This window comes from Dreissena polymorpha, chromosome 8, assembly GCF_020536995.1.
Source record: "Dreissena polymorpha isolate Duluth1 chromosome 8, UMN_Dpol_1.0, whole genome shotgun sequence".
In the NCBI taxonomy this organism is placed as follows: domain Eukaryota; kingdom Metazoa; phylum Mollusca; class Bivalvia; order Myida; family Dreissenidae; genus Dreissena; species Dreissena polymorpha.
In genome coordinates this window covers 27382642-27400194 of record NC_068362.1, presented here as the reverse complement: position 1 = coordinate 27400194, position 17553 = coordinate 27382642, and positions in this window count along the sequence as shown.

The window sequence follows — 17553 nt, the reverse complement described above, 5'->3', positions numbered from 1 at the left end:
AGTTTAAGCTATAAAGAGCAATACTTTTGAGTTATGGGAAACTCAATTGCAAAAATGTGATTTATTTTTTAAAAAGGGGCCTCAACTCCAATTTTTAAGAAAAAATCCTCAGAAAATTATGGAGGTATGCAATGTCACATATTGGTTAATAGGTTTTAAAAGATTTTGCCTTTTTATAGCTAGCAATAAGATTTGAGTAACAGTCCTGACACAAGTGAAAAGGGTAATTGTTTGGTTAAAAAGACATCTCAAAATGTTGAAAACATCCAAATTAAAATATAGCGGTGCGCAAGTCCACATATTGGTTGATAAGTTTGACAAGTATTATTAGGGAAAATATTTTTTTGACAGACAAAAGGACAGATGAGGGCAAATCTTTATGCCCTCGTTAAGTAGGAGCTTAAATATGGTATCAAACTTAGTTTTTTTGATGACAGATTTACTTGTTACATTTTATAATACATTTTTTCAAATAATCTTCATCACCCCCTTAGGCATAAAGGTATAGAAATGGAAGGGATCACTCTAACTGTGGTTTGTGCATGCCCCTAAAAATCAAATTCTTTAATGTAATCAATACTCGTCCTACATTTTGAATGAGATTTCCATCATACTTTTACATACTCATTATATCTAAGTGCTTTTTACATAATCATTATATCTAAGTGCTAACATGAAAATTTTCAAGGTTTGATGATGGAGTTATTTCTTAAGGATGATTTGCCCTTGGTTTAAAATAAAATGTCATGTGCTTTTTCGTCAAAATTAACATTAATAATTCTCTGAATATCCTCTTGTGAAGGTTTTTCAATAGTTAGTTCCCTTTGTTTAAAATAACATATCAGGATTCGGTGTGTAATTTCTCTTAAATTTTACTAGTGATTGTCTTTTAAGTGCACAGTTGCATATTGTTAATGTTTCATAATTGCTTACTGGGGTAATTTTGTAAGGGGTTGCTGCCCTTTGTTAAAAATTGACATATACAACCTCACGAGTACAACTCCTCCACTCTTTTGCCTGCATTAGTCTTGTCTAATTTTTACAGAATATTAAACTGCAAGTACTACAGCAATATTGTTGAAATTCTCAATTCAACATAACTTCTTTGGACATTGGTCATGAAATCCTGTCTATTGTAATTAATTCTTCCCCTACCACTGATTCAAGTAGCCTAAGGGTGGATAATTGTAAGTTTCTGTAATTTAAGGACTTTGAAACCATTATCATTTGTCCCACATTGATTTTAGTATATTTCTTAATGAGATCCAGTAACGAACTTCAGTTTGTTACAAATATAATTATGTCAAATGTGCAAAAACATTAACACTAAATTACCATAGGCATGAAATACTTTGATATACAGTACACTCCACGCGTTTTCCCCAAAAAACGCGCTCCCTCCGCGGGTTTTTTTCTGCTAGCGAGTGTTCACGCGGCGTTGGAAGAGCGAGGTGAACTCGATAAAAGAATAAAGAATAAATGTTCCGTAAAATTTCCAAATGAGAATAATAATTAGTAATCCGAAACACACTACGATTTTTAATTGTTAACAAGACGTTTACAAATGCTTCCAATATACAGTCCTCATGTATATTTCCCGACAAAAGCGCGCGAAAATTATGCTGCAATGTACAAGGTCAAGGTACAACGTATACTCCTGCAAAGCATGCATGTATTGATTTTTTTATACAAACTTTGTAGCGCAGAGAACATTGTTGATTTCGGTTAAAAGTTTCTTTGGTATTTATTAACGAAATTATATCTCGAATAAGTTGATATTTCCTCTAAAATAATTTCAAATCGAACACGCCGAATCTTTATCGATACGGTATTTTAGTAGAGTAATTTTTTTAACACTAATTGTACTGTAAACTGATTACAGAAGACATCTGGGCAGAACTGGATTTTAAGTGTTTGACGTTATGAAAACACGCAAAGCTTGTCTACTGACCTATTGTGTAGACTGCTGTCTGCGGTGTTTTGACAAAAGGGATTAACATGTGTGAATGTCACTCTGCCGATTTGGTCCATAATTACTGGTAAACATTGTTTAGAATGTCGACGCAACAAGAATACATGTACAACTGTGAATATTAAATGCAATTATCAACTCAATAGTTACCACCTTTTAGCAATCAATGGAATAACCTACAAACAAAGAGAAAATCAATGCATTAGCGAGCAGAGAATTGACTTTGTTCCGACAATTAAAACCATTCCTTATGTATTCTTTGAACGTGTTTACTTGAGTACGTTATGCCTTTAGACAGGAAGCGGCTTTTCTTTGATTACGTCAAACTGTCAATTCAGATTTGCGAGATTTTTAGGGTCCTTGGTCATTTGTATACATGTTCAGTATAGAAAATCACCTGCTAACATGAAAACTTTGGATTAAATTATAAAAAAAAATGTTGCAAACTGTGTTTATATTAATTGGTAAGTATAAGTTAAAAGACGACGTTTTGTGTGTCGTAAATCAACGAGTTTTCTATACAACAACAACTACTTCTACAACCACGCCTTGATCGATCTATCTTGGTTTTTTTTTTAATTGTTAACATTATACTACATGTACATGTATGTACTTTTAATAAATGTAATTTTATTTGAAAATCAGGAAGTCAAACAAAATTAAATTGATCGTTATCTCGTAAAACGCGGAGTTTCCCCCGCGTTGCCAACGCCGAGGGCCGCCGCGTCGGCTTATCAGTTTTGCCGATCGTTAACCGCGGCGTCCAAAATTATGCAAACGCCGCGTAAAGCGGGATTTTCTTAATCTCCCTCCAGGTCGAAACCCGCGGAGTATGGAGGGAAATTGGGGAAAACGCGTGGAGTGTACTGTACATGCATACCTGGCATCTGCCTCTTGCAATCTAAATACTTACAGATAGTATACAAAGAGAAGTACATTATGATGTGTTCTTTACTGACAATGACATTTCCTGCAATAAGCTTATGCAATAAAGCTCTGAGTAGTGTAGACTTCATGCTGATAGAATGGTAAGGATTAATTGTAAACAATTTTATTACCAATTGTGTTTATTGTTTTTCAGGCATGTTGTAGATTTAACCATGATTGTAATTGAACAAGTCTAATTGGAAATGTACTTTGTCGCTTCGAACACTTATTCATGGTCATGTCCAACTTATTCGCTAATCATAACAATATACTAGTTAAGTGGCATGAAATAGGTTACTATCAACTAATGACAATGGGCTTGTTCTTTGCATGTGATAAACAAGGCCCACCTCCTGCACATGACTTGCAAGTGAAACCCTCTCCCAGCAGCAAATTGTCTCGGAATTTTTTAAAAAACAAATCAGAAAATTATTGAGGCAAGATCCTGAATTTTTCGTTTTTTTTAATCAGGAATTGGCAAAGAGCTTAACTCAGCAAAATAGTATTCTTTTGAGAAACGACAAAATTTCATGCAGGCGAAAATAAATGGTTTCACAGTATATTAACTTAGAACTGATAAACTAGCTAATCTAGTCAGAGTGAGTTGCTAAACTTGCCTCCTGTGATACGAATGAATATACTGCTAAAAACTGTGAAAAAAACACACACAAAACAACAGAAGTTCTGGTAACATAACCAACACTGTCTTTCAACTCATGGTGACTCAAAAGTGTTTATTTTCACAAATCTATATCCAAATATTGATTACAAGATAACATCGATATTTTTTAGCAACAGTCTCAAGTAAATAAGTTAAATTATTTTTAAATTGCATAAAGCAGAGCTTTTTTTAATGTTTTTGTGAAACCGCCTTGGCCCCCCCCCCATTTTGTGAACTAGAGGGCCTGAAAGGCCCAAAGTCGCTCACCTGAGATAACAAGATATTATTGAAACAAATCTTCTGACCAAGTTTCATGAAGATCGGAAAATAAATGTGGCCAGCTCTAGAGTGTTAACAAGGTTTTACTATAGACATATAAGGAAAAATGCCCCGCCCCCTGGCAGCCATGTTTTTCAACCAGCCAGCATCCTTTTTGAACTCGTCCAAGATATTATTGGGATGAATCTTCTGACCAAGTTGCATGAAGATCTGACAGTAAATGTGGCCTCTAGAGTGTTTACAAGATTTTACTATAGCCATATTAGGAAAATTGCCCCGCCCCTTGGAAGCCATGTTTTTCAAGCAAACATAATTATTTTCAAACTAATCCAAGATATCATTAGGACCAATCTTCTGACAAAATTTCATGAAGACTGGACAATAAATGTGGCCTCTAGAGTGTTAACAAGGTTTTACTATAGCCATATAAGGAAAAATGCCCTGCCCCCTGGCGGCCATGTTTTTCAATCAACCGGAATCATTTTCGAACTTGTCCAAGATATAATTGGGATGAATCTTCTGACCAAGTTTCATGAAGATTAGTCAATAAATGTGGCCTCTAGAGTGTTAACAAGATTTTACTATAGCCATATATAGCCATATAAGGAAAATGCCCCGCCCCTTGGAAGCTACGTTTTTCAAGCAAAGGTTACCATTTTTTAACTCATCCAAGATATCATTGGGACAAATCTTCTGAGCAAGTTTCATGAAGATAAAATAAATGTGGCCTCTAGAGTGTTAACAAGGTTTTACTTTAGCCATATAAGAAAAAAATGCCCTGCCCCCTGGCGGCCATGTTTTTCAACCAACCAGCATCATTTTTAAACTCATCCAAGATATCATTGAGATGAATCTTCTGACGAAGTTTCATGAAGATCAGACAATTAATGTGGCCACTAGAGTGTTAACAAGATTTTACTATAGCCATATATAGCTATATAAGGAAAAATCCCCTGCCTCTTGGCAGCCATGTTTTTCAAGCAAACGTAACTATTTTTGAACTCATCCAAGATATCATTGAGACAAGAATAAGGAAGGCTGTAAAGTTGTTTTTATTTAAAAGTAGAAACACTATTGTGCATTGATTATATGCTTTTATTTCAGTATAATGATAATTTTTGGTCATTTAGTTTTTGTCCCAAAATGTTCAAACACTTGTTATTTTTGAATATTTTCCAAATCTAAATTTTCTGACACGAAAAAAAAAAAAACAAGCAAAATTGTTGAATTGATATCCCCTGCCATTATACTTCTGGACACAGAAGTTTTCTGGACTGATGATTAATGCCAACGTGCATCATCCTCTTATCCATATATATACTCATACAAAGTGTCAATGAAATCCGTCAAAGCACTTGCAAGATATGGCTCCAGACACACACAAAAAGCATTTTTTCAAGATACAAAGGGCCATAACTCCGTTATTATCTGATGGTATACAATGCCATTTGGCTTGCATCATCCTCTTATCCATATATATACTCATACCAAGTTTCACGGAAATCCCCCAAAGCACTTCCAAGATATGGCTCCGGACACAAAAGTGCCGGACAGACGGACGGAAAGAATGACGGACAACGCCAAAACAATATCCCTCCACCAATGGCTGGGGATAAAAAGCATGTGTCAGAAAACTTAGAGCCAATACGGTATATATATAAGTGTGGTGCAATGCTTTAATATTGTCTCTTAAATATTACAAGATTTTTCTTGGCATAGTTCAAATCTTAATTAATTAAAAGGCGCATCAAAAAAGATATTTAAAGTGTACATCCATTGTTTTCTTCAAGAAACCAGAAAACAATTGTTCTTCAAGAATCCAGGCAACAATTTATTGCCACTGGATAAATACAAAATGTATATCTGTGAGAAATGGAACTAAGCTTTATTTTAAAGCATAAATAATTTTTTTTTGCAATTTACCATCTACATCAAAGAGCAGAGGCTTTCTGTTTAGCAACAGTCTTCACAATCACAGAGGACTTTGGCATTCAGTCAAAGATATTCCCTGAAAGCCATATTTTACATCATTGACCTTTCTATTTCCCTTTCAGCTAAATGTTCACATTTCGGTCTCAAATAATATCAGCATGGCATGTGGAGTTAATAAGAAGATATTGGGGATGAAATTCCTCATAATCTAATGGAGCCAATTTATATTGAAGAATCAGCTAGACATTTTACCACACAAGGGTTATATTATGCAGGAAGATATTACATCTCACTAACAAATAGACTATCACATAATAAATTTTGAAAATGTACTTATGAGTAAAGTGCTTACTTGTTTTTTTTTTTGTAAAATAAGATTGAATGACAATAACAAATTATAAAGACTTGTTCCCATCGATTAAGGATCTGCAAAAGTTCTTTGCAGCAACACCACTGTCACAGGATCAGCATGAAACATACGTAGTACAGTGCACAGAGAACCCAGATGAAGATTGGATTGCAGTGGAGCAAACAAACTCAGCAAGTCCATTGGGCTGCAAGGTAACCTCACGGTGTATAACCATATTGGTCCCCCTCTCGGATGAAAACGCTATATCGGTACCCCTCTCAGATGCGGTACCGGTCATTCTCGGATAAAAACATGATTCTGTGATGGATAGTGGTCACAAAAATAATGTTTTTGACATTGAAGGAAACGCAGTACGTTAAAAGTAAGTATTGCACGGAACATTACAATAATTGACTTATGTTTAAACGTACTTCTTTTTAATTTGCCGTTAACTGAAGTTCAGATATAAGCCACACAGTTTCACGTTGCACTGTTGACTATCGCATCGTTGTGTTGTTAATATGACTTTTCAATCGCTACAATACACTTAGGCCTAAAATTTATATAAGAGGCAAATCTGTTATAACAAAGGAATATTTTGAACTCATATTTATAACTGTAACGTATATAAACTTTTCAGAAAATCGTCATATTTTTGTTTACCTGAAGCACAGGTATCCCTCTCTTTTATGGGATTTTAGCGCACAGGCAACCTCTCGGATTCGATTCATTAACTGCAGTTTGTTTATTCACGTAAACTGTCATATTTCTCAGCTGAATTAAAAATTATAGTTTAATTTATAAAAATACAAGTATGCAATTAAAGTAACAATTGCGAAGTAACTTATATATAACTATATAAATATAAATAAATAAATATTTGTTTTTCTTCAGATCTCAATCATGTAAAAGAAGATCTAAGCATGGCTCCATCAACCAAAACGACGTAAGCCATCCCAGACATCTACTGCAACGGACTCGCACTGAGCTGGGAAAATTCATTTGATGTGCCAGAAAGACGACGCCAAAAAGCAGAGGAAATCTGGAAATCAGAGGAAATCAGACGTACCAAAGCTCTCTGGCGTGTCGAGAGGGTGTCACCCCATGCGCTTACACTACAAGTGCGACAAAACAAAAGTTTTTCCTTCCAGAAGACTTGGTATTGAACTACAGGGTCTTGATTATAAAATGAACTGTACTTGAGCAATTTGAGGAACTTACCATTGAAAGTGTTGAAAAAAATAGTTTTTCTTATCTATATATGTCTATGTATGTACCAAATTTTAAAGGGCGTACCAACGGCAATACAATATTTATTAATTTCAGGAATTATTCAATGCATTTTAAGTATTTACTAAATGATCGCTTGAAACACAAACCTCTTATTAAAGATTCTTTGAAAACAAGTATTTAAGCATTCAGAGGCATACGTGATATATACTTTCCTTTCATTATTATAAGATTAAATCAATATAGTATTTTCTCTAGTAATACAAATTCGCAAATATGGAATATTTTGTTTTAAAATTGTAATGCATGCCTTCGTAGGGTAGATATTTCGTCGATATGTCCTTTTTAACTGTTAACTATGTACACTTCTTTGTTAATAAAGCAATCGATAAGTATGTTATACTGTTTCAAGCAATAACGATAACTGTTATATTAATTATTATTTAATAGTTATAACATATACTTCAATAAAATCTGGTTGATGATGTAATGGAAGTTATGCAAGTTATTTGCTAAGCATGGGGCAACACATCTAATGCCCCATAGCAGTATCTTAAGCGGAAATTCATTTTCTGAAAAGTATGATCATCAAACAAATGCTAGAAATAAACATCCTCCGCCAAACACCAACAACAATATCCATCTGGTATTGGCCTGCAATACATAAAAAGCAGATAATAGAAAGTAATTTACACTTCAATAAAGACGTTTTAACAAAACAAGTAACGTTTTGTTTTTAGTCAACACAATCGAACATCAGACCATCACGGTTATGGAGTAGATAAACACCTTTAAACGAAACAAAAAATTAACAAGGCACATTACCTTATGTGAGCCTGCTCCAACGAAAGTTTATAGTATTTATATAATCATACCATTTCAACATCAAATTATATCAGTAAACAAGATCAAGCGACATATTTTAATTAGATACAGGGGGTGCATAACACGCTCTGTTAGAAAAAATATCATGTTGACTATACATTGCATGAATTCCCACGGAATCAACAAACATCTTGACATTAAAAACATAAAAAATAAAACAAATATTTTTAAGTGAATGCTTATACAACCAAAGTCGTTTCAATAACTAGGGATATATACCACTATCTTTCAGCTGCAATTGGTGGTCCCAAAATTTGTTTCCCAACAAATCATAATTATAAATAAACATAATTAGAGCGAAATAAACAATATCAAAATCTGAAACTATATGCAGTGTCACTGAACACTTAAATTAAGCGGTTGAAGAGGCGCAATACTTTTGTTGTACCTTTCACTTTATTTAATAGTGTCCTTTTTCTGTGGCGATACAGTGAACTGTGGTGATTGAAGGTGTTTCCACAAACTTTACATTGCTACACGTTGTCACATTATTCGTTTAAAGGCGATGCTCTGCTAAGTATAGCCTTGCTTTAAAAAGTTTTTCCACATGTTTTACATTTAAAACTTGCCTCTATGCCAGATACGCCTGTATGTCTTTTACAGCTGCATCGACTTTTGAATGAGCCTGAGCAAATTGTACAGTGATATGTTTTACATTCTGTCATATGAGTTTTAAAATGGTCATTTTAATCAGTTTTATAATTAAATCCTTTTGCACAAACTCCACTATAGTAAGTAAACGCTCCTGAATGTGTCTTCACGTGACGATTGCATCCTACTTTTGTGATGAACACTTTGTCTCATTGTTCGCAGTTATAACATGCACCCAAGTGGGAACGTTTGTGTTCTTGTAAATGTGCTTTCAAGAATGTTGTTTTCCACACGCCTTACACTCAAACTTACAATCAACATATAGGTAAAATTGATCTTCGTCCACAGGCGGAAATGACTCCGTCTTTTCTCCGCTTGCAGCCGCGAACAATGTATCTGATTCTATAATTGCCTGGCATGCAGATTCAGTTACACTGCCAAGTAATGGTAACTCCGACTGTCCATTCTCGCTCAAGTCAAAATTAAACTGAACCCAAAGATGCGGGGCCAAACCTCCTAAAAAATAAAATATAATAATTTCAGTTTGCATGCCCATGTCTGCTATTATTAATGCAAAAAAAATTAAATTAAATGGTCGGTTTAGTTTTGTTTTGGCAGAGTTATTGCGCCCGTAATCATTATGTGTGTACTACACAAAATTGTCGTGTTTCAGATTGCACGACCGACCCTCATTTGCATTCCTTGTCTCAGATTTATAAGATTATCGCATTTCTCTACAAAAACATATAATCATTATTTCTGCGCATACTTTTTAAACAAAGCATCGGGAAGTGAGATTTTACACCTATCAAACATGTTATAAGCATGGACTTGGTTGCATGTAATTGGTTCAATCGAATGTTAAGTATCATGCAGAATAAGATTGCCAACAGTGTGTTTGCAAGGGTAATCTTTCCATAGTACATGTATGCATTTGCTTAATGTGAGCTTCGTTTGATGTTTAAAATTGGTTTTTACACTCATTTATTAAAAAAAAAATGCCGACCAACCGCATCTGATTTTTTAAAACTGAAACAGTTTTTTTTAAGTCAAAACATGTTTTGCAGATACCAATTTGTATCACCTAAAACCTTAAATAACGTGTTATAATGACTAGCTTACTTTTGCAAATGCGTAAAATATTGTTAGAATTAAAATAAAAAATAAACAATAATCTTTAATTAATTGATATTTTAAAGGAATCATCAGTCGAGGTTTTCAATAGACCAACTCCATGGTTGCCTGTGAAGGTATAATCACACATCGGAGAGGGATACCTGTGCTTCGTACAAACAGAAAGCTGACAGTTTTTCAATATTTTTGACAATGTCAATTGTCTGTTCTCGTTTTAAACCTAAATCTACCATTATTTCATACAACTAATTTAATCAAGGCGATCAGATATTCACATTATACACGCCAAAAACATTTTAAAACATGATTGTAAAACATGCAAGCCCCCCATGCAGGGCTCTCCGTTGTAGTGACAGCCATTGTGTGAATATGTTTTTTGTCACTGTGACCTTGACCTTTGACCTAGTGACCTGATAATCAATAGGGGTCATCTGTGGGTCATGATCAATGTACCTATGAAGTTTCATGATCCTAGCCATAAGTGTTCTTGAGTTATCATATGAAAACCATTTTACTATTTCGGATCACCGTGACCTAGACCTTTGACCTAGTGACCTGAAAATCTCAATAGGGGTCATCTGCGAGTCATGATCAATCTACCTATGAAGTTTCATGATCGTAGCCATCAGCGTTCTTGAGTTATCATCTGGAAACCATTTTACTATTACGGGTCACCGTGACCTTGATCTTTGACCTAGTGACCTGAAAATCAATAGGGGTCATCTGCGAGTCATGATCAATGTACCTATGAAGTTTCATGATCCTAGGCATAAGCATTCTTGAGTTATCATCTGGAAACCATTTTACTATTTCAGGTCACCATGACCTTGACCTTTGACCTAGTGACCTGAAAATCAATAGGGGTCATCTGCCAGTCATTATCAATCTACCTATGAAGTTTCATGATCCTAGCCCTAAGCGTTCTTCAGTTATCATCTGGAAACTATTTTACTATTTCGGGTCACCGTGACCTTGACCTTTGACCTAGTGACCTGAAAATCAATAGGGGTCATCTGCAAGTCATGATCAATCTACCTATCAAGTTTCATGATCCTAGGCATAAGCGTTCTTGAGTTATCATCCGGAAACCATTTTACTATTTCGGGTCACAGTGACCTTGACCTTTGACCTAGTGACCTCAAAATCAATAGGGGTCATCTGCGAGTCATGATCAATGTACCTATGAAGTTCCATGATGCTAGGCCCAAGCGTTCTTGAGTTATCATCTGACAACCACCTGGTGGACGGACCGACAGACCGACCGACAGACCGACCGACATAAGCAAAGCAATATACCCCCTCTTCTTCGAAGGGGGGCATAATAATAAAACTCATATTCAATAGCGGAACACCCCTTGAGTGTGTCGTTTATATATAATTAATCACTAACGAAGCAAAGAAGTTTAACATATAACTACAAAGCAGCATGGTTATAATGTTCCGTGCAATACTTACTTTGAATGACCATTGTACCTTTTTAACAATAAATTGTTGTTTTGTGGATGACCATTCACACAAAACCATGTTTTTATCCGAGAATGACCGGTACCGCATCCGAGAGGGGTACCAATATAGCGTTTTCATCCGAGAGGGGGACCGATATGGTTATACACCGTGAACCTGGTTGTCACAATGTCAATAGAGCTAGGCTATACTCTTAGATTGGATTGCATTGGAGCAAACAAACTCGGCAAGTCCATTGGGCTGCAAGATAACCTGGTTGTCACAATGTCAATAGAGGCTACACTCTTCCCAAAAGATAACACTAGGTCCATATATATGCTCCTTCCTATTGTCATCTGCATGTTGAATCAGTCTATGTTCAAACCCTAAATCTATACATGCCCCCCAAAGGTCTACGCCTGCTAATTTATATCACAAATCCTGTTGGAGGCCTTTCAATTGTGTACTTATCCTTGTTATTATTACTATGCTAAGCTTGAGATTGGGCTTGCCACTACCTTTGGTTAATACTGCAATTCTTTGAATTGACTGTTCAAACGCAGTGGTTATACAGCTTCAACCATGCTTGTATGTAAAATGTCTTATTATATATCTACCGTAATAACTCTATGTTTTCGGACACTTAAAAATAATTAATTTTTTTCGTGTCCGAAAACTTAGATACGAAAAATATTCACAAAATACAGGTGTCCGAAAACTTAGAGTCGAAAATTGAAGTGTCTGAAATAGCGTCAATTGTATCAACGACTACGGGTAATAGCACGCGCTTGTAAAATACCATGCCGTATAGTTTAAATTCCAGTTATATGTGTTTGCACTGCATTTTAAATAATTTTAAATGCTTAATTTATTTGACAGATCGTTACTACAAGGTTGTACTTTGACCAACGAGTTCAAAGTTGAGCATGTGATGTACCGATACTCGCTAGTATGAACCTGTAATTAACGCAAAAAAGCAAACAATGAATTCTTTGTTTGTTCATTTCCGAAAATTGTTGTCTTACGCCTTCCATTGTTCGTAAAACTTGCAATAGGGAGCATCACACTTTGAAGCGTTTAGTATTTGTCACAGTTATTTTACTGAGAAGGGGAAGTTACCATTGCGGTAGATAATAGCACAGTTCTGCTGTGACGTCACTAATTGCTAAGCTGACCGATACATAGGTCACGTGGTTTAACCACAGACAAAGGATTCACTCATGTGAATTCACTCATGTTAATTGGCACTACCCCTGGTAATTGTCATAACGCTTATGCTATCGGGCGAAACCATTGATTCATACCGGTTTACAAGGTTATTTACCCAATAACGCAAATGTAATGGTCCGTTGCCCTCAGGCATGCACCTGTCGTGTTTTATGATGTTAATCTGCTTGTAAAACCCCATGATCGAAGTGTCATTAGATATCGAAAACAGGACCGAAATTTGGTAAAATAGCGCTGTAAAATATACTGTCCGAAAACTTAGAGACATTAATTATGGACGAAAACTCCTGTGTCCGAAAATTATGAGTCACGAAAAATAATTATTTTTGCTAAAAAACGGGGTGTCCGAAAACTTAGAGTGTCCGAAAACATAGAGTCATTACGGTATATTGTATTGTATTAGTTAGGCATCTCCCGAAAATATAAGACTAGCATTTCATGTAATATTGTCTTAATATGTCTATACATTGCACTAAAATTGTTACATTGTGCAAAAGATAGATGGTATTAATTTATGTTTGTTTGACATCAAGTTCAATATCTCACCTATCTTAATGGATATACAAAGATGTCAATTCATGCTCCCTACACAGCTCACCGCATGCCATATATTAACGTTAATCTAGGCTCGGAGGATACAACAACCAATTTGTTTGTTGACAGTAGATATATGTATTTGAGTGCCTTTAGGTTGTTTAAATACATCTTCTGACAAGATTACGTGGTAAATTGGTATTGGTCTTCGTTCTGGATGACAAAATGCACTTAGGAGATAGATGTAATCAACCTCACTTTATGTAATGGCTAAGAATTATTTAAACAGACTCATCTTGGCCACGAAGAGACAATTGGACATAGGACCCGCAGGTCGTTTTGTTGTTTATTTCTCAAAGGACTCGCAAGGGGTTCCTGTTCTAGAAGTGCCTTTATGCAATCTGAATTTTGTGTGAACTTGAAAGTCTTGTGTTGACAATTAAATACAGAACAAAGAACAATTCTGCGAGTCATTGTGTTTGCATTATTACGTGACAAAATAAAAGACTGGCAGGTTACAGTGATTGTCTTGTATTGTAAAGGTCTTGCCTAAAAAAATAAAAGACTAGCATATTTATATTTATTGTTTTGTATTGTATAGGCATTTGCACAAACTAAAAGACTAGCAAATTCATCTTCTGATAAAGTTTTGGATTATATGAGTTGCGTTCTGAGAAAACTGGGCATAATGCATGTGCATAAAGTGTCGTCCCAGATTAGCCTGTGCAGTCTGCAGGCTAATCAGGGATGACACTTTCCGCCTTAATTGGATTTTTGATAAGAAGAGACTTCATTTAAACAAAAAATGTCATAAAAGCGGGAAGTGTGGTCCCTGATTAGACAGTGTGGACTTCACAGGCTAATCATGGACGACACTTTACGCACATGCATTATGCCCAGTTTTTTCAGAACGTGACTCATATTATTCATATACCGTACATTCTCTTATAAATGGCCCTGGTGGCCTTCAATTGCTTTTGAAGTGGGGGGGGGGGGGGGTTAATTAGGGTATCTGTGTTTATTAGAATATAAATGGTATATAAGTATATAATAGTGCCAGTCACAAGTTTTAGCAACTTCCTTCTCCGATCAACCTGTCCTAGCCACACCTACCAAAATTTGACAGACATGGACAAAATTTAATGTTTTATGGTGTGATGGACACTACTAGTCAAATATTAAAAGGCTTGTTAGTTGGTAGGACAGGTTCTTCTTTTTAATTGCCTGTTCAAAGTTTGAGATAACATTAGACAGGGTTTGTATACTCAAACATAACTATCCATTCTCTATACATATCTTAAAAGCTAATCACATTGTAACAGAATAAAATGTAAGTGATAAGAGTGCAACAAACTCTATATAAAGAAAAACAAGTGTATTTTCAATGATTAACATGAATTCTTAGGGCTTCAAATGCTTGTGGTAGAAACATGAACAAAATGGGAAAGTCTGAAAAACATCATAAAACCTGAGAGGGAAAAGGAATGGTTAATTTGCACTCATCTATCATTCTATAGTTGGTACATTTACAGAGGATCTCAATTACAATAAAACAAAACTTGCTAGCTATCGTTATTATCCCCACGCTTTTTGAAAAAAAGGTGGGGATATTGTGGTTATCTCCGCCGTCCGTCCGTCCGTCCGTCTGTCCGTCCGTCCTGGCCACTATCTCCTCCTACACTAAAAGCACTAGAACCTTGAAACTTACACACATGGTAGCTATGAGCATATGTGCGACCCTGCACTATTTGGAATTTTGATCTGACCCCTGGGTCAAAAGTTATAGCGGCTGGGGTGGGGCCGCGTCAGAAATTATCACTCATTTTTTTAGGTTATTTTACATTTACTTCTTTATTTCTACACCGATTCACTTCAAATTGATACTGGACCTCTCTTATGACAATACGGTCAATCTCAACCATGCATGGCCCCATTCCCAACCCTGGGGCGCCCCGCCCACATAGGCCACACCCACCAAAAATTTCCATTTACTATAATTTTTTCATTTCTACACGGATTCACTTCAAATTGATACTGAACTTTTATTATGACATTAGGGTCAATCTCAACTATGCATGGCCCCAATCCCAACCCTGGGGCGCCCGCCCACATAGGCCACACCCACCAAAAAATTCCATTTACTATACTTTTTTCATTTCTACACGGATTCACTTCAAATTGATACTGAACTTCTGTTATGACATTAGGGTCAATCTCAACTATGCATGGCCCCATAACCAACCCTGGGGCCCCGCCCACATAGACCACACCCACCCAAAATTGCCTTTACTATAATTTCTTCATTTCTACACCGATTCACTTCAAATTGATATTGAACTTCTCTTATGACAATACAGTCAATCTCAACTATGCATGGCCCCATTACCAACCCTGGGATGCCCCGCCCACATAGACCACACCCACCCAAAATTGCCTTTTACTATAATTTCTTCATTTCTACACCAATTCACTTCTAATTGATGATGAACTTCTCTTATGACAATACGGTCAATCTCAGCTATGCATGGCCCCATTACCAACCCTGGGGCACACCTAGGTCAAACATTCGGCGTGGGGATACGCGTCGGCCTCTGCCGCGCCATTTCTAGTGAACATTCTTCTGAGGATGAAAGAAGCACAAAAACTGCATTGGGCAATAAGTCTGTCAGTTTCCAATTGGAAAAAGCAGACATCTTGATCGTAATGTAATAATGCACCAGACATGAAGATCACTTATTTTCAGATATTAATCATAATAGCAATGGCTATTTAATTTAGTGGTCTACAGAAAAGTGCTGGATAATGTTCCTGTGATTAGCACAGAACTTGCAATGTCTGGCACCAGATTTGTCATCAAAAGATAGCATTGCGAAGAACAGTGAAAGGTCATTGATTAGACACCGCCAAGAGGACAGGAGAAAATGACACAGGTATATAATTATGCTTATTGTGTCCAATTCGAAACAAACAAATCCGTACTATAAAGGTTCTGAGCCCGCTTTAAAAAAAATTGTTTAAACAGGATTAGCTTAAGCTCACTTTCTTTTTTATTGCAATAAAATGTTGAAATTAACTATTCATTTTAACCCTTTCCCACTCGGAGACAAAGTGAAAATAGCTATGTAAAAACAGCATAAAACCAGAACAGCCTGCGAGTAACTCGCAGTCTGTTTAGGTTTTATGTTGTTTGCTGCTCATCAGTATCTATAAAGGTTTGGAAATGAACTCTTTAAATCTAGTAAGAAAGGTCTAACATTAAATATTACATTCTAAGGGACTACACGCGCATCAAAATACATATCTAAGTGGTAAAGGTTCAGCATATCACAAGCTTCAGTTGAAAATTATATGTGAACTGAACTTTGTAAATACTACTGTGTTCACTACCATCAACTTCAGAATACAAATATGAATCAAAGAAAGAAGTGACTTTAGCCAGATTTTCTTACACAAATGTATTTGAAACCTTTTGGTTGTTTAATATTTTTATTTATGGCAGAAACATTCAAACATTTAACAAGTGACAACACTGACATGTATATAATAGGAAACAAAAGACATAAACAATGTTTTCCTTTCTGTCTTTTTTAATCTTTCTGCTTTGTTAAACAAAAATAACAAATAATAAACTAAATAAAAATATTTTTTATGAAAAAACAATTCTTAGGGAATAATTAGAATTCTTGTAAGGCATCATGTCTGGAATCATTTTCCCACTCTGTGGAGACATGAAACAAATAAAATACCAATACATCTCCACTTGCTATCAGGCTGACCTGATGTAAAAGCTAATAACACCTTGGTTGGCAATCTTAATGTGTCAGTCTTCATAAAAGACTTCCCTGATACCAGTCAGCAATATAGCAGGGATGGGTCAATGGTGATGTCTGATATCTAGTAGGATTCCATATTGGATGTTACAAGCACTTTCATACACTTTTAAAGCTTAAGAAGATTGGAAGGCATTTTACATAATGGCCACAGTTGTGCTACTCATTTAGTGGTTAGGGTTATGTAAAACACTGGAGTACCACTTGAGGCACTCCCCTTCCCATAATTCAATTCTTGACTCAGGGGAACAGGAAATTTAAGAAATGCTTTTTGTATTTCTTACTTGACTTTTAAAGATAAGATACTTGAAAGAACCTCTGGAAGATCTTGCACGTCTTTGTTTGACAAGTCCCAGAACAAGGAAGAACCAAGGACCTAAATGTAGTGTCAGGGTTACATACCCCTAAATGTAGTGTTAGGGTTACATACCCCTAAATGTAGTGTTAGGGTTACAAACCCCTAAATGTTGTGTTAGGGTTACATACCCCTAAATGTAGTGTTAGGGTTCCATACCCCTAAATGTTGTTAGGGTTACATACCCCTAAATGTAGTGTTAGG